We start from the raw sequence: 13948 nt of genomic DNA on the forward strand, positions 1-13948 counted from the left end.
CAAGTGAGTGAGTCCGTGAATGAGAGTGAATGCATCAATGAGTGTGTGAGTGAATGAATGTGTGAGTTTGTGAATGAGTGACTATGTGAATGGGTGAGTGAGTGAATGAGTAAGTGAGTGATTGAGTGAGTGTGTGATAGAGGCAGGGAGGGCCTGCAGGATCGATTAAATGTCAAAAGGGAGACAGGCAGGCAAGAGAGGCATCGTTGCTGGATTTAGTAATGGGACATAAACCGGAACAGATAAGTGAATTAATCGGAAGGAAAGATGTCGGCACCAGCAATCATAACATAATAAGGATTAAAAGAATGATGGAGGAAGAGGGCTACAATTCTGTCATCAGCAATTTCTGCTTGCATTTGACGACCAAAGATGGCCTTTCAGCATTTTCCACTTTCATTTCCTGGAGAATTCACAATTTGGACACTCACAGCCTCTTATTGCATGGCCAGAATGTGAATTCTGCATTTTACACACTTTTCCATTCGGTAAGACCCACTTCTGTTCCGCAACCTATAACTGAATGTATTGACTTAACACATGTTACAGTCACTTCACACACTGTCTCCTCCTGTCCACACTTGCCCAATGCGTCCTAGATGATTATTTATTCTATTGATGTGATATTCTGTACTGTTACATATATGGCACTGAAAGCATGATCTTGTGAAAATGCACATTGAACCTCGTGTTTCTTGTGTTGACTGCATGATCCAAAGAGCTTGGGTCAGAGCACAGTGAGAGAGCATTTGATTGGAGCTGGAGAAGCCTCTGGTTGAAATTCAGGTGTCGGTTTGGTTGGTGCTTCTCGTTCGTGTTCCGTGGTGAGGAAGTGCTCACTGAAGCTTAGTGACAAGACTTTCCGTGTTGGATTGTGCACCGCATCTGTACACAGTCGTGTGACTCACTCCACTCATGAAACATTTCAGATTGACAGAGTTATTTTTCTCCAAGAATAACTGATGAAGCTTCTTTTCAGCATGGCGATATCACACACAAGGTACTGAGCTCCATTACCCTGTGTGTGCCAAACATCGTTATAGCTGTGGGGGTGTAGCTCAGTGGTAAAGCATTTAACTGTACATTAAGAGGATTTTGCTTCAAATCGAGGCGCCCCCTCCACCTTTTAAGTGTTTCCTGTTGGGAGTCACACTGTCAGTCCCCCTTCGTGCAGCTTCAGGATTGTCATTTATATTGAGTCGACAGTCGGCCATTTGGCTCAATTGTTCTATGCCAGCGTTCATGCTCCACACGAGCCTCTTCACTCCCTCGTTCATCTAACCCGATCCACATACCCTTCCATTCCATTCTCCCTCATGTGCTTATCTAGTTTCCACTTAAATGCATCCATGTTATCTGCCTCAACTATTCCGTGTTGTAGCGAGTTCCACATTCTTACAACTGTTTGAGTAAGGAAGTTTCTCTTGAATTCCTTATTGGATTTATTAGTGACTATCTGACATTGATAACCTCCAGTTTTGGACTCCCCACAAATGGAAACATTTTCTCTATTTTTACCCTGTCAAACCCTTTCATTATCTGAAAGACCTCTGTCAGGTCACCCACCGATCGTCTCTTTTCCAGAGAAAAGAGCCGCAGCTTATTTAAACTTTCCTGATAGATGTATGTTCTTAGTTTTGGTATCATCCTAGTAAATATTTTTTGCACCTTCTCCAATGCCTCTATATCCTTTGTATAATATGTAGAATAGATCGATACACAGTGTGGTCTTAACAAAGTTCCTTACAAGTTTAACGTAACTTCCCTAATTTTCAATCCTATCACTCAAGAAATGAACCCCAGTGCTTGGTTTGCCTTTTTAAGGCCATTTTAACCTCTGTTGCTGCTTTTATTAATTTGAGAATCTATATCCCCAGATCCCTTTACTCCGCCACTCCATTTAGACTCTTATTAACCAAGCAATATGTGGCCTCCTTATTCTTCCTACCACAATGCACCACCTCACCCTTATTTACATTGGAATTCAATTGCCAATTTCACGCCCATTCTACAAGATTATTAATGTCTTCTTGCAATTTAACTCATTCTTCCTTTGCATTAACTGCACTCCCCAGTATCGCAATGTCTGCAAATTTTGAAATTGTACTATTGATTTCCGAGTGGAAGAACAGTGGTCCCAGCACCGATCCCTGTGGAAGATCACTTCCCACTTTTTGCGAGTCTGAGTAACTACCTTTAACCCCTACTCTCTGTTTTCTGTTTTGTGGACAGCATGCTATGCATTCTGCTACCTGTCCCCTGACTCCACACGCCCTGATCTTAATCATGCGTCTACAATGTGTTAACATATTGAAGGCCGATTGTAAATCCAAATATATTACATCTACTGCTTTACTCTTGTCCACTCTTTCTGTTACTTGGTCAAATGATTCAATAAGTTTGGTCAAGCGTGACGTTCCCTTTTGATATCCGTGCTCGCTACACTTTATTATGATTCAGTTTTCTAGATATTTTTCTCTTTCATCTTTGAGTAATGATTCAATTATTTTTTTTCCCACCAACATTGAACTAACTGGTTGAACTAACTTGTTCGATCCCCCTTTTTGTTTTCAGAATAACATTACCTGTCCGCCAGTCCTCTGACACTATTCCCTTTTCTAGTCAATGTATTTATATTTGCAATATTGCCTCTGCTGTCTCTTCCCTAACTACTTTTGATATGTACTGATCCACTTTCTCCAGACTGGAGGTTTTATCTTCTCTAAGTTTGATTAGTTTATCAATTAACTCCCCCTTTCATTCTTAAATATCTTTACACCTTTTCTGATCTCTTCTTCTAATATCCTGCCCACCTTGTTAGTCTCCTCTGGTAAATACTGAGGCAAAGTAAGTATTCAATATTTCTGCCACTTCACTGTCATTATCTGTGAGTTTATCTTGTGTATCCCTTAGTGGCTCAATTAATTTGATAAGTACCCTTTTGTTATTGATGTGTCTGCAGAATAATTTATTATTTCTTTTTATATTCCTTGAGAATTAATTTCCTAGTTTCTCATTGCTTTCTGAATTGTTTTTTGACAACCTTCCTAACCTTTTGCCCCAGAGACTGACACCTCCCTGAAAGTGCGAAGGCTCCCCCAGAGTCTGACTCCTTCCCCAGAGTCTGACTCCTCCTCCAGAGCCTGACCGCTCCCCCAGAGCCTGACTCCACCCTCAGAGTCTGACTTCGCACCCAGAGACCGGACTCCGCCCCCAGAGACCTGACTCCCCCGCACAGTTTCTGACACCTCCCCAATGTCTCACTCCTCCTCCATAGTCTGACTCCTCCCCCAGAGCCTGACTCCGCCCCCAGAGTCTGACCCCTCCCCCAGACACTGTCTCCTCCCCCAGAGGCTGACTCCTCCTCCAGAGCCTGATTCCTCCACCAAAGCCGGACTCCTCCAGAATTTGACTCCTTCCACTGAGCCTGATTCCTCTGCTTGCCTCAGTTTCTTTGACTTTTATCAGGCACTGTACAGACACAGAATCTTACAATCATTAACTGGTTACAGCACAGAAGGAGGCCATTTGGTCCATCGAGCCGGTGCGAGCTCTTTGTAAGAGCAATCCAGTTAGTTCCATTCCCCCGCTCTTTCCTTGTAGTCTTGCAAATTTAAACCCTTCAAGTGTTGATCCAATTCCCTTTTTGAAAGCTGCAATTGAATCTACCTCCACCATCCTATCTGGCAGCACATTCCAGATAAGGAACACTTACTTTAAGATAATTAAAATGTTCCATATGGCGGACAGAGAGAGGAAATGTTTCTATCTTGCGGCGGAGGCCAGAACGAGAGATCATCGATATCAGATGGTCTCTGATGTGTTGAGAATGAGGAACTCGCCAGCACGAGGAGCAGTCGGAGCAAACAGGACAGATTGATCACAGGGGAAGATGGAGGAGCACTGGAGGGGAGGGCGATAGGGTGAGATGAAGTGGGGAGGGAGGAGGCTCGTGTGGAGCTTCAACAGTGGCATGGACCAAACGAGATGAGTGGCCTGTTTCCCTGCTGTCGACTCGACGTAAACATCAATCCTGCTGCTGCACGGAAAGCAGACTGAGTTTGTGGTTCCCAAGATAAGAACTTAAAAGGTAGAGAGAGCATTTGGATTTGAACCAAAGACCTCTTAATCTGCAGTCAAATGCTCTACCACTGAGCTACACCCCCCACCTCTATGATGATTTCTTGCACACACAAGTTAACGGAGCTCAGTACCTGGCCGTCACCAATGTTGATACAACCAACCTGAATAGAAGCTTCATCAGTTATTCTGGGAGACAAATAACTACGGCAATCAGAAATGTTTCATGAACGGAGTGAGTTACACTATTGTGTACAGATGCGATGTACAACCCAACATGGACAGTGTTGTCACTAAACTTCAGTGAAGACATCCTTCCCACAGAACGCAGAACTCGAAGCACCAGACAAACGACAGCTGAATTTCAACGAGACGTTTCTCCAGCTGCAGTCAAATGCTCTCTCACTGTGCTCTGCCCCCAGCTCTTTAGATCATTGCAGTCAACACAAGAAACACCACGTTCAATGTGCAGTTTCTCAACATCATGCTCTCAGTGCCATATATGGAAGTGTACAGAATATCGCACCAATGTAATAAATATTCATCTAGCAGGCATTAGGCAAGTGTGGACAGGAGGAGACAGTGTGTGAAGCGACTGTAACTTACATGAAGTCAGTAAGCTCGTTTGCAGGTTGCGGAACAGAAGCGGGTCTTAATGAATGGAAACGTGTGTAAATTGCAGAATTCACATCCTGGCCATGAAATAAGAGGCTGTGAAAGTTCAAAGTGTGAATCCTCCAGGAATTAAAAGTGGAAAATGCTAAAAAAAAGTATCTTTTCATCCATCAGATGCAAGCAGAAAGTTCTGGTGACAGGGTTGTGGCCGTCTTTCTCAATCATTATTTTAAACCTTATTATGTTATGATCGCTATTACCCAGATGTTTCCCTACCCTGACATTTCTTAACTCCTCCGTTTCACTTCCCATTACGAGATCCAGCAGTGATTCATCTCTTGTCTGCCTGTCTTTGTTTTATCATTTCATCACTCCAGCCTGCTCTCCCTGCCTCACTCTCCCACTCAATCACTCACTCATTCACTTCTTCAATCACACACTCACTCATTCACTCACACACTCATTCACAAACTTCCTCATTCACTCACTTACTCAGTCGTTCATTCGCTCATTCACTAACTCACTCACTCATTCACTCATGCACTCACTCGTTTACTCGCACACTCAATCACTCACACTTTCACTGAATCCCTCACTCGCTCATTCACTCATGCACTCATTCACGCACTCACCCGTTCACTCACACACTCACTCACTCAGTCACTCTCACTCACTCACTCACTCAGTCTCACTCACTCACTCAGTCTCACTCACTCACTCACTTATTTACTCTCACTCACACACTCACTCACACAATCGTTCCACCCGAAGAGATTGAGAAAGACATAATTAAGACAAGGACCAAAGTGATAAATTGGATCAAAGCTCCTTTTGAGGGGATCAGAATGGAACTACGTCAGATAAACTGGAAAACATTTTGACAGACAACGAGATAGAACAGCAGAGGTAAATGTTTAAAACGGAGATCAGGAGAAATATATTCCTCAAAAAAACATGAACAAACTCGTCAATAATGAAACACCATTTGGTTGCCCATCCCAATATGTACACAATACATAAAATAATAAAATTACATAATATTATGAAAAGGTTATAGGGGCGTTGGAGAAGATGCAAAAAAAACGATTTACCAGGATGATACCAGAACTGAGAGGATGTAACTATCAGGAAAGATTGAACAGGCTGGGGCTCTTTTCTCTAGAAAAGAGAAGGCTGTGGGGTGAACAGATAGAGGTCTTTAAGATTATGAAATTGTTAGACATGGAGAAAATGTTTCCACTTATGGGGGAGTACAAAACCATAGGTCATAAATATAAGATCGTCATTAATAAATTCAACAGGGAATCCAGGAGAAACTTCTTTACCCAGAGAGGTGAAGAAAAGGCGGAATTCGCAACCATAAGGAATAGTTGAGGCCAGTAGCTTAAATGCATTTAAGGGGAAGCTAGATAAAATAACAAAGGATAAAGTAAAGGCATGGAAGGGTTTGCTGATACGCTTAGATGAAGTAGGGAGGAGGTTGACGTGGAGCATCAATGCCGGCATAGACCAGTTGGGCCAAATGGCCTATTTCGCTGCTGCAGACTCAATGTAATTCAACATAAAGAACATTCCTGCAGCTGCAGGGAAGGCAGATTGAGGGTCTGACTCACAACAGGATGAACTGAAAAAAAAAGGGGGCGTTTGGATTGGAACCATAGACTTCTAGACCTGCAATCAAATGTTCTAATACTGAGCTGCAGCCACAGATCTGCGATGATTTTTTGCACGCACAAGGTAACGGAGCTCAGTACCTGGCCGTCACCAATGTTGATATAACCAACCTGAACAGAAGCTTCATCAGTTATTCTTGGAGACAAACAACTACGGCAATCAGAAATGTTTCATGAATGGAGTGAGTCACACTATTGCGTACAGATGCGATGCACAACCGCACATGGAAACTCTTGTCACTGAGCTTCAGTGAACACATTCTTACCACAGAACGCGGAACTGGAAGCACCAGATAAACGACACCTGAATGTCATCCAAATGTTTCTCCAACTGCAGTCAAATCTCTCTCACTGTGCTCTGACCCCAGCTCTTTCGATCGTTGACGTCTACACAAGCAACACCAGGTTCAATGTGCAGTTTCACAAGATCATGCGATCAGTGCCATATATGTAAGTGTACAGCATATCGCATCAATGTAATAAGAACATAAGATAAGAACATAAGAAATAGGAGCAGGAGTGGGCCATACAGCCCCTCGAGCCTGCTCTGCCATTCAATCAGATCATGGCTGATCTTCGACCACAACTCCACTTTCGCTTTCTATCCCCAAATCCCTTGATTCCCCGAGAGTCCAACAATCTATCCATCTCAGCCTTGAATATACTCAGCGACTGAGCATCCACAGCCCTCTGTGGTAAAGAATTCCAAAGATTCACAATCCTCTGAGCGAAGAAATTCCTCCTCATCTCAGTCTTAAATGACCGACCCCTTATCCTCAGACTATGCCCTCTACTTCTAGACTCTCCAGAAACATCCTCTCAGTAACTATCCTGTTAAGTCCCCCAATAATCTTGTTTGTTTCAATGTGATCACCCGTCAGTCTTCTAAACTCCAGAGAGTACAGGCCCATTCTACTCAATCTCTCCTCATAGGACAACCCTCTCATCCCAGGAATTAATCCAGTGAACCTTCGTTGCACCGCCTCTAAGGCAAGTATATCCTTCCTTAGATGAGGAGAGCAATACTGTAAACAGTACTCCAGGTGAGGTCTCACTAAAGCCCTGTACTATTGCAGCAAGACTTCCTTACTTATTTACTAAAAACCCACTTGCAATAAAGGCCAACATGTAACTTGCTTTCCTAATTGCTTCATAAATAAGCATCCAGCAGGGATTCGGCAAGTGCGGAGAGGAGGAGCTCGTGTGCAAAGCAATGGTAGCACATGTTAAGTCAATACATTCAGTTGCAGGTTACGGAACAGAAATGGGTCTGAACTAAAGTCACCAAACAATGTGCGCAGTGGGGAAAGTAATAAATCAACTTCACCACAAGAGGCTAAAATGACACATTAGTAAGGTGCGTCGATGGATTTGGACTAAGAACGTTTCTGATTTATCGTCAAGTGTTCCACTGCTGATCTAAACCCACACAGGACAATATCCACTGTTACAGCCTTGTTCAAAAAAGGGTGTATGGATAAACCCGGCACCTACAGGCCAGTGAGTTCAACCGCAGTGGTGAAGAAGCTTTTCGAAAGAATAATCCAGGACGGAATTAGTAGTCACTTGGACAAATGTGGATTAATAAATGAAAACCAGCACGGATTTGTTGAAGGCAAATCGTGTTTAACTAACTTAGAATAAAATCATAGAAATGTTACATCAGGGAAGGGGGCCATTTAACCCATCAATTCCGTGCCAGCTCCATGCAAGAGGAATCCAGCAAGTCCCAATCTCGGTCGCCCTGCACATTTTTTCGTTTCAAGTACTTATCCAGTTCCCTTTTGAAGGCCATGATTGAATCTGTCTCCATCAGCCCCTAGTGCATTGCATTCCAGATCCTAACCACTCGCTGTGTAAAAAAGTGTCCTCATGTATTATGGACCGACGAGGATCCACAAACAAGTGTTCTTTCATTATTGGCCCGATTGTTCTTCTGTTTAGAGGAATATATTGCTACTGAACTCTATTGGTCTCCGTTTTAAATATTTGCCTCTCCTGTTATATCTCTTTGTCCGTCAACATTTATTGCAGTTTATCTTCCCTAGTTCCATTCTCATCCGCTCAAAATGAGCTTTGTTCTAATCTATCACTTTGGTCCTTGTCTTACTTCTGTCTTTCTCAATCTTTTACAATGGAGGAATTGAGGGAGGGAGTGACTGTGTGAGGATGTGAATGAGTGAGTTAGTTAGTGAATGAGTGAGTGAGTCTGTAAGTGAGAGAGTGTGAACGTGAGTGAGTCTGTGAATGAGTGAGTGAGTGATTGAGTGAGTGTGAGATAGGGGCTGGGACGGCTGGCAGTATCAACGAAATCACAAAAGGGAGACAGGCAGACAAGAGAGGCATCATTTTTGGATCTAGTCATGGCAAATAAAACGGATGAGATGAGAAACGTAATCGCAGGGGAACAAATCGGCACTAGCGATCATAACATAATAGGGATAAAAAGAATGAAAGAGGAAGAGGGCCAGAAGTCAGTCATCAGCACTTGCTGCCTCCATTTTACGGCCAAAGATAGCCTTTCAGCATTTTCCACTTTTATTTCATGGACAATTCACACTTTGGACACTCACAGCTTCTTATTTCATGGCCAGGATATGAATTCTGCAATTTACACGCTTTTCCATTCATTAAGACACATTTCTGTTCCGTAACCTGTAACTGAATATTTTGACTTAACACATGTTACAGTCACTTCACACACTATCTCCTCCTGTCTACACTTGCCTAATGCCTGCTGGATGCGTATTTATTACACTGATGCGATATTCTGTAAAGTTACATATATGGCACTGAGAAACTGCAGATTGAACCTCGTGTTTATTGTGTCAACTGCAACGATCTAAAGAGCTTGGGAGAGAGAACAGTGAGAGAGCATTTAACCGCAGCTGGAGAAACCTCTGGTTCAAATTCAGGTGTCGTTTTGCTGTTGCTTCATATCCACGTTCTGTGGTCAGGATGTGTTCAATGAAGCTTAGTGACAAGGCTTTCCATGTTGGGTTGTGCATCGCATCTGTACACAATAGTGTGACTCTTTTCATTCATGAAACATTTCTGATTGCCGTAGTTATTTGTCTCCCAGAATAACTGATGCCGTTTCATTTCAGCATGGCGATATCAATATTGATGATGACCAGGTACTGACGTCCATTACCTTGTGAGAGCAAAATAACCGGATAGGTGTGGGGTTTTAGCTCGGTCGTATAGCATTTGACTAGCGATCAAGCTACTTTTGATTCAACTTCAGGCGCCCCCTCTATCTTTAAAATGTTATCTCTAGAGAGTCATACAGTAAGTCTGTTCCCGCAGCTGCAGGTTTGTTATTTACGTTGAGTTGCATTGAGTCCACAGCAGGCCATTTGGCTCAAGTGTTCTGTGCCAGCATCCAGACTCGTTCATCTAAAACTCTCCATCGACCCTTCCATTCCTTTCTCCTTCTTGTGCTAATCTGGTTTCCCCTTAAATGCATCGAAGTTATTTAACTCAACTATTCCATGTGGAAGCCTTTTTAACATTCTTGCAACCCTTTGGGTAAGAACGTTTCTCCTGAATTCCTTATTGGATTCATTAGTGATTATCTGATATTGATAACCTCCAGTAATGGACTCTCCACAAGTGGAGACATTTTCTCTACCTTTACCCTATCTTATGTATCCCCGAGTGGTCCTAATAATCTGGCAAGTATACTTTTGTCATTGATGTGTCTGTAGAATAATTTACTATTTCCTTTTATATTCCTTAAGAATTAATTTCCTAGTTTCTCATCGCTTTCTGAATTGTTTTTTGACATCCTTCCAAACCTCTTCCTATTCCCTTTTACCCCAAACCTCTTCCTATTCCCTTTTGCCTGACCAATCCCCCAGAGTCTGACCCCGCCCTCGGCGTCTGACTCCTAACGCAGAGACTGGACTGCTAACCAAGAGTCGGACCCCGCTCCTAGCGTCTGACGCCTGCCCCAGAGTCTAACCCCTCCATAGAGTCTGACTCCACCCACAGAGTCGAACTCCTCCACCAGAGCCTGAAAACTCATCCAGAGCCTGAGTCCTCCTCCAGACACTGACTCTTCCCCCAGAGTCTGACTCCTCCCAATGCCTCAGTTTCTTTGACTTTGATCAGTCACTGTGCAGACGTAGAATTATAGAATCAACGATTGGTTACAGCACAGAAGGAAGCCATTTGGCCCATCGAGCCCGTGCCGGCTCTTTGTAAGGGCAATGCAGTTAGTCCCATTGCCCCGCTCTTTCCCCGTCGCCCTGCAATTTTAATCCCTTCAAGTGTTTATCCAATTACCTTTCTGAAAGCTGCAATTGAATCTGCATCCACTGTCCGAATGAGGCAGCGCATTCCAGATCATAAACACTTTCCTTAAAATAGGGATGGAGGAAATGTTTCCATCATGTGGGGAAGACCAGAACGAGAGATCATCGCTGTAAGATGGTCACCAGTGAGGTGAGAATGTGGAACTCACCACCAGGAGGAGAAGTCGGAGCAAAAAGGACAGATGGGTGAAAGGGAAGATGGATGAGCACAGGATGGGGGACAGTGACGGAAGGGGAGTGTGATTGGGTGAGATGAAGTGGGGAGGGAGGATGCTCGTGTGGAGCATCAACAGCGGCATTGACCAAAGGAGATGAGTGGCCTGCTTCCCTGCTGTAGACTCGATAAAAACATCAATTCTGTTGTTGCAGGGAAGGACGGACTGAGTGTCTGATTCCCGAGATAAGAATTTAAAAGGAGGAAAATGGATTTGAACCAGAGACCTCTTTATCTGCAGTTAAATGCTCGGTGATGATTTCATGCACACACAAGGTAACGGAGCTCAGTATCTGGCAGTCACCAATGTTGATATAACCAACCTGAACAGAAGCTTCATAAGTTATTCTGGGAGACAAATAACTATGACAATCAGAATGTTTCCTGAATGGGGTGAGTCACACTATTGTGTATAGGTGCGATGCACAACCCAACATGGAAAGCCTTGTCACTAAGCTTCAGTGAACCCATCCTTACCACAGAACGCGGAACAAGAAGCACCAGCCAAACGAAACCTGAATTTCAACCAGAGGTTTCTCCAGCTGCAGTCAAATGCAATCTCACTGTGCTCTGCCCCAGCGGCCAACACAAGAAACAGCAGGTTCAATGTGCAGTTTCACAATATCATGCTCTGTCTGCCATATATGGAAGTGTACTGAATATTGCATCAATGTAATAAATAATCGTCCAGCAGGTATTAGGAAAATGTGGACAGAATGAGATAGTGTGCGAAGTGACTGTAAGTTGTTTTAAGTCAATACATTCGATTGCAGGTTGCGGAACAGAAGTAGGCCTCAATGAATGGAAAAGTGTGTAACATGCAGAATTCACAACCTGGCCATGAAATAGGAGGCTGTGAGTGTCCAAAGTGTGAATCCTCCAGGAAAAGAAAGTGGAAAATTCTGAAAAGTCTGATTTTTTCCGTCAGATGGAGGCAAAAATTGGTGGCGACAGGCTTGTGGCCGTCTTTCTCAATCATTATTCGAAACTTAGTTATGTTATGATCGCTATTGCCTAGATGTTCCCCGAAACTGACATTTCTCATCTCCTCCGTTTCACTTCCCATTACTAGATGCAGCAGTGATTCCTCTCTTGTCTGCCTGTCTCTGTTTTATCATTTCATCGCTTCAGCCTGCTCTCCCTGCCTCCCTCTCGCAGTCAATCACTCAAACACTCACTCATTCACACACTAACTCATTCATTCTCTCACTCCCACAATCCCTCTATCCGAAGAGATTGAGAAAGTCATTAGTAAGACAAAGTAATAGATTGGAACAAAGCTAATTTTCAGCGGATGAGATTGGAACTACGTTAAATAAACTGTAAAACATTTTGACAGACAAAGAGATAGAACAGCAGAGGCAAATATTGAAAACGGAGATCAATAGAGTTTAGCAGAAATATATTCCTCAAAAAACAAACTAGTCAATATTGAAACACCATTTGCTTGCCCATCCCCATCTGTAGACAATACATAAAATAATAAAATTACACAATATTATAAAAAGGATATCGAGGCATTGGAGAAGGTGCGTAAAAGATTTACTGGGATGATACCAGAACTGAGATGAGACATCTATCAGGAAAGATTGAACAGGCTGGGGCTCCTTTCTCTAGAAAAGAGAAGGCTTAGGGGTGACCTGATCGAGGTCTTTAAGATTATAAACATTTTAGACACAGAGAAAATGTTTCCACTTGTTCGGAGTCCAAAAGCATAGGTCATCAATATAAGATCGTCACTGATAAATCCAATAGGGAATTCAGGAGAAACTTATTTTCCCAGCGAGCGGTGAGAATGTGGAACTGGCTACCACAAGGAATAGTTGAGGGGAATATGTAGATGCATTTTAGTGGAAGCTGGATTATCATATGGGGGAGAAATGAATCGAAAGTTATGATGATAGGGTCAGATGAAGTCGGGAGGGAGGAGGCTATTGTGGAGCATCAATGTCAGCATAGACCAGTTGGGCCGAGTGGCCTGTTTCTCTGCTGTCGACTCAATTTTGCTCAACATAAACAACAAACCTGCAGCTGCAGGGAAGGTCGTCCGACGGAATGACTCCCAACAGGATGCAGTTAAAAAAGGGAGAGCGGATATCTGGATTTGCACCAACGACATCACGATTTGTAGTTAAATGCTCTGCCACTGAGCTACACCCCCACATCTGTGATGATTTCTTGCTCACAAAACGTAACGGACCTCATACCTGGCAGTCAGCAATGTTAATATAACCAACCTGAAAAGAAGCTTCATCAGTTTGTATGTGCACCAAATCATCACAGATGTCAAGGTGTGGCTCAGTGTTAGAGCATATAACTGCAGATTACAAGATTTTCGGTTCAAATCCAAACGCCTCCTTGCACGTTTAACTTCTTACCTTGGGAACCGTGCACTCAGTCTGCCTTCACTGCAGCAGTAAAATTGTTGTTTACATCGAGTCGACAGCAGAGAAACAGGCCCACTCGTTTGGTTTCTGCCATCGTTGATGCTCCACACAAGCATCCTCCCACCCGACTTCATCTCACGCGATCTCCCTCCCCTTCCGTTCTTTTCTCCCTCGTCTGCTGCTCCGGCGAAGAAACATAGAAAATAGGAGCATATTCGGCCCTTCGAGCCTGCTCTGCCATTCAATATGACCATGGCTGATCCTCTATCTCAATACCATATTCTCGCTCTCTCCTCATACTCCTTGATGCCTTCAGTGTCTTGAAATCGATCTCTCTCATTCTTCAACATATTCAGTGATTTGGCCTCCACAGCCTTCTGTGGTAGAGAATTCCACAGGTTTCCCACCGTCTGAGTGAAGAAATTTCTCGTCATCTCAGTCCTAAATGTCCTACCCCGTACCTGTGACCCCTTGTTCTGGACCCCTCGGCCAGCGGAAAAATCCTCCCAGTATCCAATCTGTCTCGTCCTGTCAGAATGTTTTTGTTTCAATGAGATCAGCTCTCATTCTTCTAAATTCGAGTGAATACAGGCCGAGTCAACCCAATCTCTCCTCTTCAGGGTCAGGCCCTGAGGGCGGAGTCAGATACAGGGGCGGGTT

At 43.5% G+C, this 13948-nt stretch overlaps 1 non-coding gene across 1 annotated transcript; it reads right to left on the reverse strand.

Moving 5' to 3' along the window:
- Positions 1-4094: 4094 nt before the first annotated feature.
- On the reverse strand, positions 4095-4166 carry trnac-gca (transfer RNA cysteine (anticodon GCA)). Its single transcript has one exon. It is a non-coding gene; the product is annotated as a tRNA-Cys (tRNA).
- Between the last annotated feature and the right edge of the window lie 9782 nt (positions 4167-13948).

The sequence above is a fragment of the Heptranchias perlo genome, chromosome 20, assembly GCF_035084215.1.
Source record: "Heptranchias perlo isolate sHepPer1 chromosome 20, sHepPer1.hap1, whole genome shotgun sequence".
In the NCBI taxonomy this organism is placed as follows: domain Eukaryota; kingdom Metazoa; phylum Chordata; class Chondrichthyes; order Hexanchiformes; family Hexanchidae; genus Heptranchias; species Heptranchias perlo.